Source organism: Propithecus coquereli, unplaced genomic scaffold, assembly GCF_000956105.1.
Source record: "Propithecus coquereli isolate 6110/MARCELLA unplaced genomic scaffold, Pcoq_1.0 Scaffold670, whole genome shotgun sequence".
Taxonomy (NCBI): Eukaryota; Metazoa; Chordata; class Mammalia; order Primates; family Indriidae; genus Propithecus; species Propithecus coquereli.
The window spans coordinates 263,449-275,973 of NW_012152730.1; the positions used below are offsets into that span (position 1 = coordinate 263,449).

A 12,525-nucleotide genomic window follows, 5' to 3' on the forward strand; every position below is an offset into this window, starting at 1 on the left:
GGACAGAGAAGCTGACTTTTTATTCCAGGGTCTCTTATTTGTGCTTTTAGTCCATTCCATCAAGTAAGCAAAGGTTAACTAGAGAAATTATGTTTTATGAACTCAAAGTAATAAAAAAAATAAACATTGCTGCCTGGGATCATCCCATCCAAGAAAAAGAAAGACTGAACAAACAGCTTGTAAAAAACAACATGATATAATCAAATAACTCTCATAAGATCCTACCCTTGGTAAAGAAATATATAATATATGCAGTATAAAAATTACTCCTCATTTGTTGAACACTTATCGTTTCCCAGGAACTGTGGTACATGAGATGTCTGCCATGGGGTAGATCACATTCCCTGTGCATACTTTATAATCATGATTTCTAAATCTAAAAACTATCCTTAGGTAGATGTTTAAAGCTGGGTTTTTGTTTTTTTAGTTTTTCATTTGTTTGCTTTAGTTTTGTGGTTTTTTAAACAGTAGAAGAAAATGAAGCTTATTAAAGTTGAATGATTCATCCAAGGTCATGTAGCTGGTGGCAGGACTGGGCTTTGAATCTAAGTTTTTCTTCCACATCGTACAGTACTTACTTTATAGAAAAACAGTTGAATAAATTGCTCTTATCATTTTAGCCAAATTTCATTTGTAAAATCCCAGCTATGGCCTACTATTCTGATATGTCAATATCTATCCTTCCTGATATTAGTAAACAACAAAGAAAATCCATTATGTTCTTACCATGAGTTTGGAAAACAAAGTGTTATTACAGATAATACTAATAACATACACTTCCAACAGTTTAGAACCTATTACTCAGAACAGGAAGTCCTCTGATTCAAATATAAAACAGAGCAAGTATCCTACTTAGTCACAAACATGAAGATATGAAACTCCATTTTTGAGCCATTTCTGTACAATAAGAATCCAGGCTGCATTTTTCAGTGATAGAATTCCCTGAAGAGGTCACAGTGTTGACAAAATTCAACACGATGGTAAAGTCTACATAAACACAGGAAACAAAACTTGGAACTTCTACACAGCCATAAGTACTTACAATGACTTCATTTTAAGTCAACGTCTCTTCATGCTACACATACTCCACAATGTCTACTTGATGAAATACCACAATTGCCATGAATTCTACTTTCCTGAAGTCTTATGTAGATTTTGCTGCCACCCTAAACCCAAAGGGATGTCTGCCATGGAGTAGACCACACTCCCTGGTACTGAGAAGTATTTTCAATGATTCCACCCAGACCAGTTTTCAACATCTGGTTTTGGTACAAGAAGCACTACTCTGCCCCAGGCTTTATCCACACTTTATACTCAACATAGGGTACCAGGTAATCGAGAACTGTGATGTGCAACCAAAAGTACTGGTCTTAGTGAAGTTTCTGAAGAAGGTCCCCAGAGACACTTGCTTGTCTGGGGAGAAATAGCAATGAGCTTCAGGATTTCTACACCATGATCATTGTGTAGCCTGAAACAGCAGGTGCCATAGGACCTGTTAACCAGCAGCTAAAGATTCTCCCCAATGTATTTTGCAATCTTCTCCAACATTACATCAGTCTACTCTTCATTCAAAGGCCACATTTTCCTCCTGAGTTTGAACACTGGATAATCGTGCCTCAGTAGCCAGAAACAGAAGTCTCCTCTGAATTTCACAGTCCAGGATTGATTCACATATTCAGTAGTTTATGTAATATTCACCAAATATTCCTGATCCATAATAATTTTAAAATAGGATTTTTTTTTTTTTTAAATAAGAAAGGCTATTATGTGGAACCATACCTTAGGTAAAGGCTTGGTTTCTCCAAGCTGGATAATGATAGTTTTGCAAAAGCCTGCAGAGTCCTTTCACTGATGAGAACTATCATCATTATGATTACTGCTATATATTGCTTTAGTATAAAAGTGGTAGAGAATTCATCTTTTAGTTTTCCTAAAATGTGTAGTCTATATGTGTTCTCCTTAAAAAAACTGCCCTAAAACTTTGTGGCATAAAACAACAAACATTTTATCACATCTCATGATTTTATGGGCCAGAAATTCAGGCAAGGATCATCGGGACCATTCTTCTGTTTCACCCAATATCAATATGGATCCCTCAGTATTATTTGGCAAGCAGATTGCTGGTCTTGAGTCTTCGAGATGTTCATTCCTGGCATATTGAGAGGATGGTTGGAAGGCTGGGCTCGGGCGTACCCCTCATACTCCCCGTGTAGTCTCGGGATCTCTCCATGTGTTCTATTGAGCAGGGTAGTCAAACTTTTACAGGACAGCTCAGGGCTCCAAGAATGAATGTTTCAGGGGATCTTGGTAAAAAGCTATCAAGTGACATATAACCTAGCCTTGCAAGCCCCAGAACATCACTTCTACTACATTTAACTGGTCAGGCAAGTCTTTAAAACCAGTTCACAATCAGCGATGGGGAGGGGGTGGAATTAGAATCTACCTCTCAATGGGAGGAGTGGCAAAGACTTTGTGGCCATCTTTACTCTACTACATCAGTTTTTGCTGAATATAATTTAATTGATTCATAGAGAACTAGGAAGTTGTGCAACATTGGCTTGGGAATTTTGAATTTGGTTTTGGGCAGTGAAGCAGTCTGTGAAAATCCCAGCTCTCCCATTTCTAGCTCTGTGACTTTAGGGTACATCTCTGTTCAGCTTTCTCATCATGGGACTCAGATGCCCACCTCAGATGTTTGGTTTTTATATCAAAAGTAAAAATGCTTATTCTTAGCCTAATTCTTTGCCAAGTAGAAGTAGGAGAGAGACTTCTACATTTAATCAGATTTTTCTGCTTTTTGATTTAGCAGATTTTGGACATATTCAGAAACATTAAAAAAACAATTAGATATCAATATATGGAGTTTTCAAATGATGGATTATATATTTTCTCTCAATATTGGTTTTCTTAATTTAGTGGAGTTTAATTTTTGTTATGCAATGTTGAGTAATAATTGTATTTTAGTGGCATGTTATGCTTTAGATTTCATAAATATAATATCATCAACCCTTGCAATGAAAATTTAAAATAGAGCGGTTACTATTTCCTTTTTTACTAGATATAGAAATTAAAAGTCAAGAGAGATTAATTTACTTTTTGAAGTTCACATTGAGAAGGCACATTCAGGTCTCAAACTCAAGTTGAAAGTCACTAGAAAGAACAGAGTCACTATGAAGAACAGAATATTTTTGACATGTCATTTACTAAGAAACTTAAATGTGTGTGAAGGAAAGAAGGGATCCTAATGTGTTATGAAACATCCCAGTAACATAAACACTGAAAACTGTTAGATTTATAAAAAAAAATTAATAAGTTAATCATATGAAAGAATATAATATTAGCTAATTATGAACAGCCCTTAGATTATATTCAACTCATTTACAATTAAATGCCTTCTATGTGTCTAATTCTACACTTACAGCATCTAAGAAGAATCTAAAGACACTCTATCATAACAAAAAAAATATCATTTGGAAGTTCAGAAGTGATTTAGTTCTCATTATCATTCTCATTCTCATTATCATATCTGGTGCAGAGTAGTACTAATAGCACAAGAAGCATTACTTTTACATTAGCATAATTTTCTTCTTGATGCCACAATTATGGTTTTCTTAGGTTGACAAATAACTAGTGCCCACTGTCACACCTCCTACCTTTTCCATGAAAGCAGACAATATTATGCTATTGAGCTCCTACAAAGGTTAATTTCTATTTTCTACAATTGCAAATGACATGTTAGGGGAGCTTATAGATGGTTGACTTACTGTGATTATTGTTTGCTAGAAATTATGCAAATATATATAAAAGCAAAGTTTGTGAAAAATGAAATTAAGCTAAACTTGATTTAGCCTAGTATTATTAATGCTATAACTCAAAGTGCAAATAAAACACCAACATAATAAAATGTAAATCTCAATGTAAACATTATTTCACAGCACAAATAGAATATTTGTTAATGTAACATTTTACTGCAGCAGTGTTGTATTTGGTATTATTGTTGAGGTGTTCTGAAACACATTAAAATCCAATATTGGATGTTGCATGGTTTGAAAATGATGCTGTTGTACTATTTTTTGTCTAAGATCACTGCATACAAATATGTTAGAGTCCCAAATATTTTATTTGCCATCATCATTTTAAAAAGAATCCCTTGATTCCACTAAGCATACATTTCTATAATTTAATTTATATTCTAGTAATATCAATAATGTCTCAATTATTCAGAATATTTTAATATTTCAATCTTTGTTTTGAGGGAAACTTTTCTAAAGCCAAATTTTCTGAATAGTGTCATCACTAAGCCATACTTCTATTCATTCTTACCTTTGATACTTTCTCTACTTCTTTCTTGGTATAATAGGGATGAGGTACCCAAAGTACTCTGAAGAAAAATTGGGAAGCATTTATGTTTCAAAATCCCCAAAAATTGAATTCATACTAATGGGTAAAACTTTTTACTTTCACAGATGTGAATATATGATCATCCCCATATTGATTGATATTAATAAGACTATAATAAAATATCTAAATTATATTTTGTAATGTTATACTACATTGTAAAATTTATTTTCAAAAATTATAACCCTGAATAAAAATCATCACACATATATGGGAATATTTTATATGTACTATTATATTTACATATATGGTATACACAAGTATATAACAAATGTGTATATATGTGTGTTACAAACTCACTTCTGAGAAAACAAGGTTTAAATGTATTAATGCATGAAAGAGGCAATCATTCTATGTTAGTTTTAAAAACTATGCTTTTATGAATTAAAACTTAAGCATTTTCATATAGAAATGCAATTCACAAGCATATATAGGAATATAGTTCATTAAATATGTTAATATTGCTTTAAATATTATACAGAATTTTATATGAAGAATGGAAGCACTACTTTATATTAATTTTAACTCTATTAATGTGTATCTTTACAGGATGCTGTTTTTAAAAACAAAACTCAAAATATTTGAGCAATGCATTTTTAAATTTGGTTAGTAGAATATCAGTGTTTAAAATCAACCATAAAATCATCGGTGGCTATGAGAGAAAGCAGCAATGTATTCAGCCTATTTACTATTCTTCCAAGGCATCCAGTTAAACCAGGTAGCCCAGCTGAATTTACAGTAAGAGAAATAAGGTCATGTGACTAAGTTCCATCCATTGGGATAGAAAAGGCAAAATGTTTGCCACTCCCAGGCCTATCCCACAAAGGCCTTCCATATATGATCTTCCTAGCTATTGCCCTTTGGCAGCATGCTGTTCAAAAACATAATGATGACAGAGGCTGAGTACTGAGTATGGCAGAGCCCAATGTTGCAAACTGAGTTATGTCACCAATCAGGGGAGATATGACTGCTAGTAAGAAACAGCATGTTTTATTTTTTAAAGAAATAGTTTGAAACATTATACATTTGTGTGTGTCTGTGTGTTCATGTGTGTTTACCTGCATGTATATATTATAGCTAGCATTGAGCTTATTAGGTTGGTGCAATAGTAATTGTGGTTTGGGATCATGAATTTTAAAACATTATAACTAGGCTCAAACACATCTTTATTAATCAAAATAGGAACCATTACAATGAACACATTTTTGCCAATGAGAAATAAGTTTGTTTATTTCTGTAGCATAAAAATCTGTGCTTCAGGACTCAATGAACTCTTCAAAAGCATTTTCTGCATCCTGCTGGTCATGGAAGCATTCTCCCTGCAAAAAGTTGCCGAGATGCTTGAAGAAGTGATAGTCAGTTGGCAAGAGGTCAGGTGACTATGGAAGATGAGGCAAAACTTCATAGCCCAATTCGTTCAACTTTTCAAGTGTTGGTTGTGCCACGTGCGGTCGGGATTTCTTGTGGAGAAGAATTGGGCCCTTTCTGTTGACCAACGCCAGCTGCAGGCATTCCAGTTTTCAGTGAATCTTATCAATTTGCTGAGCATGCTTTTCAGATGTGATGGTTTCACCAGGATTCAGAAAGCTGTAGTGGACCAGACCAGCAGCAGACCACCAAACAGTGACCATGATCTTTTTGGTGCAAGTTTGGCTTTGGGAAGTGCTTTGGAGCTTCTTCTTTTTAGTCCAAGTGCTGAGCTGGTCGTTGCTGGTTGTCATGTAAAATCCATTTTTTGTTGCACGTCACAATCCAATTGAGAAATGGTTCATTTTTGTTGCATACAATAAGAGAAGACAACACTTTAAAACAATTTTTTTGATTTTCGATCAGCTCAAGAGGCATCCACTTATAGAGCTTTTTCACCTTTCCAAATTGCTTCAAATGCTGAATGACCATAGAATGATTGTTGTTGAGTTCTTCGACAACTTCTTGTGGAGTTGTAAGGGGATCAACTTTGATGATTGCTCTCAATTCGTCATCAAATTCCGATGGCCAGACACTGTGCTCCTTATCTTCAAGGTTCTTTTCTTCTTTGAAAAATCATCACTGATCTGTATGTTTGTTACCAGTTCTTGGGCCACGTGTGTTGTTGATGTTGCGAGTTGTCTTTGTTGCTTTATGACCCATTTTGAACTCAAATAAGAAAAGCACTCAAATTTGCTTTTAGTCTAACATTATTCCCATAGTCTAAACCAAATATAAAATAAACAGCAAGTAATAAGTTCTTAGCAAAAAAAAAAGCATGAAATATGCCTTAAAATGATGTTTAACATAACCACATTTAATAATGTATTCCAATATCAAATAGCAAATGTCAACAATGCTAAAATCATGATTACTTTTGCCCCAATCTTAATAACATATATACATGGACTAAGAAAAAACCTACAAGTAAATAAACTTTTGAAAGTGATTAAAAATGAGACTATTTTCTGGCTATATTTTTCTTATCTTCTTGTTTTAAAATATTTTGTTCTTTTTTTTTTTTTTGCTTAGACTATCTATTAATACCAATTGTTCAAATATGGGCAGGTTCTTGGTTCATGTCTCTATTTGGGGACAACTTGCTCCATAAAATCTTAGACCCATTTCTGGTTAAAGCTGAGGATTTAATCCAGGAGTGCAAAGCTGCTTCACCTTTTAAAAATCAATTAGTGTAAGTCAACAAATAAACAAACTAAAGGAGGTCGGGGGTGGTGGCTCACGCCTGTAATCCTAGCACACTGGGAGTCCGAGGCGGGAGGATTGCTCAAGGTCAGGAGTTTGAGGCCAGCCTGAGCAAGAGTGAGACCCTGTCTCTACTAAAAATAGAAAGAAATTAGCTGGACAACTAAAAATATATAAAAAAAATTAGCCAGGCCGGGCACGGTGGCTCACACCTGTAATCCTAGCTCTCTGGGAGGCCGAGGCAGGGGGATTGTTTGAGCTCAGGAGTTCGAAACCAGCCTGAGTAAGAGCGAGACCCTATCTCTACTAAAAATAGAAAGAAATTAATTGGACAACTAAAAATACATAGAAAATATTAGCCGGGCATGGTGGCGCATGCCTGTAGTCTCAGCTACTTGGGAGGCTGAGGCAGAAGGATCGCTTGAGCCCAGGAGTTTGAGGTTGCTGTGAGCTAGGATGACACCATGGTACTCTAGTCCGGGCAACACAGTGAGACTCTGTCTCAAAAAAAAAAAAAAAAAAAATTAGCCAGGCATGGTGGCACATGCCTGTAGTCCCAGCTACTCAGGAGGCTGAGGCAGTAGGATTGTTTGAGCCCAGGAGTTCGAGGTTGCTGTGAGCTAGGCTGACACCACGGCACTCTAGCCTGGGCAACAGAGTGAGACTCTGTCTCAAATAAATAAATAAAATAAAATAAAACAAACTAAAGGAGAAAAATTATATTGTCAGCTCAACAGATGCAGAATATGTATTTCACAAAATTCAATTTCCATTCATGATAATACTTACAGAATCTATAGATAGAAAGGGACTTCTTTAACCTGATAAAGGACATCTACAAAAGGAAAAAAAAAAAAAAACCTTACAGATAATTAACAGTAAAAGACTGAATGTCTTCTCCATAAGATCAGGAACAAAGTAAGGGTGTCCCCTCTCAGCACTCATACACAACACCATACTTGAAATTTTAGCCAGTGAAAAAAAGCAAGACAAGAAAGAAAAATAATGCAGGATAAAGAGAAAGACATATTTTCTGATGACATGATTATTTACATATAAAATATAAAATAATCTACAGAAAAACTCCTAGAACGAATACATTAGTTAATAAACTTTCAAGATACAAAATTCAATCATATTTCTACACATTAATAAAAAGAATTTATAATTTGATATTAAAGAAACAATATCAATTATTATAACACCCCAAATTAAATAAATAGGTACAAGTCAAGTAAAACATGTGTACTAAAAAACACTGAAGAAAGAAATCAAATAACTCCATTAATTCCATGGAAAGACATGCTATATTTATGTATTAAAATACTCTATATTAATAAGATGTCAATTATTTTTTAATTAATCTATAGATTCAATTCAATTCCAATTAAAAATATATATTTTTTGTAAACCAAACAAGCTGATTCTAAAATGTATGTATATATTGATTTTGTAACCTGAAGTTTTGTTGAATTTATTTATTAATTCCAGAAGTGTCTTGGTGGAGTCTTTGGGGTTTTCTATACATAAGCTTATATTGTCAGCAAAAAATGATAATTTCATCTCTTTCCTGATTTGGATACACTTTATTTGTTTCTCTTTTCTGATTGTTCTGGCTAGGACTTCCAGAACTATGTTAAATAGAAGTGATGACAGTTCGCACCCTTGCCTTGTTCCAGTTCTTAGGGGGAATGCTTTCAACTTTTCCCCATTTCATATGATGTTGGCTGTGGGTTTGTCATATGTGGTTTTTATAATTTTGAGGTATTTTCCTTCTATGCCTAGTTTGTTGAGGGTTTTTTATCATGAAAGGGTGCTGGATTTCATTGAATGCTTTTTCTGTATCTATTGAGATGATTATATGGACTTTGTTTTTGTTTCTGTTTATGTGATGAATCACATGTATTCATTCACATATGTTCAACCATCCTTGCATCCCTGGGATGAAGTCCACTTGGTCCTGGTGGATTATTTTTTCTTATGTGCTGTTGAATTTGGTCTGCTAGGAATAGCCAAATAAATCTTAAGCAAAAAGAACAAATCTGAGGCATCACATTATGAGACTTCAAACTATAGTTCAAGGCCATACTAACCAGAACAGCACTATACTGACACAAAAATAGAGGCATAGACCAATGAAACAGATCAGAGAACCTATATGTAAAATCATCCACAAGTAGCCAACTGAGCTTTGAAAAAGAAGACAATAATATGCACTGGGGAAAAGAAGCCCTATTCAATAAATGGTGCTGGGAAAATTCAATAGCCACAGTCAGAAAAATGAAACAAGATTTATATCACTCACCACTTACAAACATTAATTCAAAATGGATAAAAGACTTAAATGTGAGGCATGAAACCATAACAATTCTAGAAGGAAATGTAGGAAAAACTTCCATAGAGATGAAAATTTCCTCTCTGAAATTTTGCCCCCTCATTCTTTTTTGCTTATAGGAGCCACAAAAGTGACATTCAAACTTAGGTAGCATTTCAGTCAGCCCTGAACTCTCCAAGATAGTTATGTGTGTCTGGGTGCAAATGTGCATATGTACATGTTTACATATTATCCCCTACCTCAGCACAGGGTAGAAATTTGATACATGTTTGCTGAATTACGTTTTTACATTAATTTGAAAATGTCAAGAAACATTATTCAAAGAAACATTTAGAGTGGATATAAAGAATAATGAAAACAGGAGATTTGGCAGGGCTACTTTATCCCCATTGTTTTTTTTCACTCATTGCTTATAAACTCACAAACTATCAAAGTCGCATATAAATACCCAAATTGCACTCCTTTGGGCAAATCCAATTCCATCACCATTCTGGATATGGCCTCAGGCAGCTAAGGACCTTCCTATACTGTCCCCAAAATCAAATGCAATTTTCTAATGAAAAAAAAAAAAGACTAACTAATTAATCCCTAAGTAATTTTGGAAAATGTTAACTTGTAAGATAAAACCCAAATGAACTCACTAAGCAATTTCAAAGGTAGGAGATTGTTGACAGTATATCAAAAAGAATAATTATAACACAAATAATCAAACAGAAAAGTTGGCTCAATTAAGTGATTGCTTGGAAGGTGACACATCCTTAGCATATGACATATTTAAGCTTCTATTCAACATAAGAATTTATTCCCAGCCCTAATTTTGTACAAATAATACATGCAAGAGAGGAAATAAAAGTTACCAGTTCTTTCGAACATCACTTCAAGTATTCATTTTTATAAGAACAAAGAGACTATTTTTTAATTCAAAAATAAAATATGTATGATAAACCTCTGTGGAAGAAAATATATAAGCCAATGTGACATACCTATAATTTTCCTAATATGAGGAGTCAGATGTAGTTTTTGTTTTCATTTATTCAGGAAATATATTCCAAGGAAGGTACTACTTACTAGAGTTACAAAGAAAAATAACAGACAATATTTGTTCTCATTTCTACAACAGGATACTAATGGAACCTAAGACAGGCTAAGATGTGAACAATCACAAACATTTCCTTGAAGGAGATCAAATGTGTACAACTGTCTGTCTAAAGAAAAGTAGAGATTACACAGCTGGGGAATGGAGTTAAGGGCATTTCTTGGAATGATAGTTGTCTTAGTTAAAGTATAGAGACTGAATGGCATCATATTATTAAAAAAATTTTAGTATTGCGCCCATGATTATATCCTTGTAATATATTTTTCAAAGTAAATTTAATGAGTCAAAGAATTATGTAAATATTTTAAGCATTTTGATTCTTAATGTCACATTATGTACAATGACTATATAATTTCACATTACCCCTAAAAAAATTATAGCTTCCATACACTCACTTATATGACGTACTGTTATTAAAGAAAACTAAAAAATTTGGAAATAAAGCAGAACCCAGTATTGTTTCTATGTGCTTGTAGTTACTGAACTTGAATTTGCAATTTATTGGCATTTTAAAAGCCATAATTTCACTCTAGCATTTAATATGTAATATGTATCTTGTCACCCCACCAACATTTTAATTCAGTAGTCTTATTGTAGGACCTGTGCATCTACATTTTGAAAAAAAGTACTTGGATAATTTAGATATGGACTTCCATTTACAATAATTACCTTCAAGAGTGCCACTTTTACATTCCCAGGCAAAATTCCTATACTAGTGCAAATGGTGTGCTGTCAAAAAGAATCACATTATCCCTAACACCAGATTTACCTATGATTGTCAAAATGTTAAAGCAAAAAGCCACTTCCCTTGGCTATTGGAAGACATTTAAAAAACCTCTCATCTCCCCAAGGCAAGGCACACTTGCCTTATCTGCACACTTTCTAACATTCATACACAGAGCACACATCCTAGAACACCTTCTGAGGCAGGCAAACACAGCCTTTCTCCAAATGACTACTTCTTTTCCATGAGGATGGGAGAAGGTTCCTGTGCCAGAATTAGCATCTGGGGACCCCAAGTAGTTAGATGCAGCTTCCTGAGGAGTCCACTTTTTTGTACTGGGATGCATTTTGGGAACATGAACTATCTATGCCATCCAAGATAGCCTATGGGAGCCACTTAAGGCTGGAGTCTTTTACAGAATTAATCATGTATTTCAAGAACCTAAATATCTAAGTTTTTATTCCAACATTGCTATGGTTTATAAATCCAGAAATTGCCAGTTTATTTATAATAAGGAATCTAGATATATGAGGTATATCCTGGTAAAAGTATTCTTAGATAAGAACTTGGTACTTGGCCTGGGTTATCTTCTAGCTAAATGAATCTCAACAATGTTTAAAGGGGCATTAAGACAAGGTCAAAACTGCCTCTGGCAGGGACGATAGAAGAATGTCACCCATTCTTTTATTTTCAATACCTAATGATAGAGGGAAGGAAAATTATAACCCTTGTAGGTCTCAGAGTTTAGTAAATATTATGTATCATTTAAGACACATATTTTAAAAGTTCTTGTATATGTTTATTTTTTATTTATTCTTTTTGTTCCTTTATTTTTTATTTGTATATATTCATGGGGTCCAATTGCAATTTTGCTACATTGATATTAATATATTGCATAGTGGTGAAGTCAGGTCCTTCAGTGCAGTCATCATTGGAGCGATGCACATTGTACCCACCCAGCACCTCCCATCATCCACCCCTCCCACTCCCCATGCCTCTGAGTCTCCATTGGCATCATTCCACACTTTGCTTACATGTGTACGCATTATTATTTAGCTCCCACTTGTAAGTGAGAACATGCTGTATTTGTCTTTCTGTGTATGAATTGTTTCACTTAAGATAATGACTTCCAGGTCCATCCATGTTGTTGCTTGATTTTCAATGTATGTTATTTCCATGTGTGCACATAAGTGTTGATCAAGTAGTTCCAATTTAATGGTGAGTACATTTGGTGTTTGTTTTTCCATTCTTGCAATATCTCACTTAGAATAATGGTCTCTAATTCCATCCAGGTTAATACAA

The 12,525-nt window shown here is 34.2% G+C and overlaps 1 pseudogene; it reads right to left on the reverse strand.

The window, feature by feature from the left end:
• Positions 1-1,054: 1,054 nt before the first annotated feature.
• LOC105823429 lies at positions 1,055-1,581 on the reverse strand (annotated as a pseudogene).
• Positions 1,582-12,525: the final 10,944 nt, after the last annotated feature.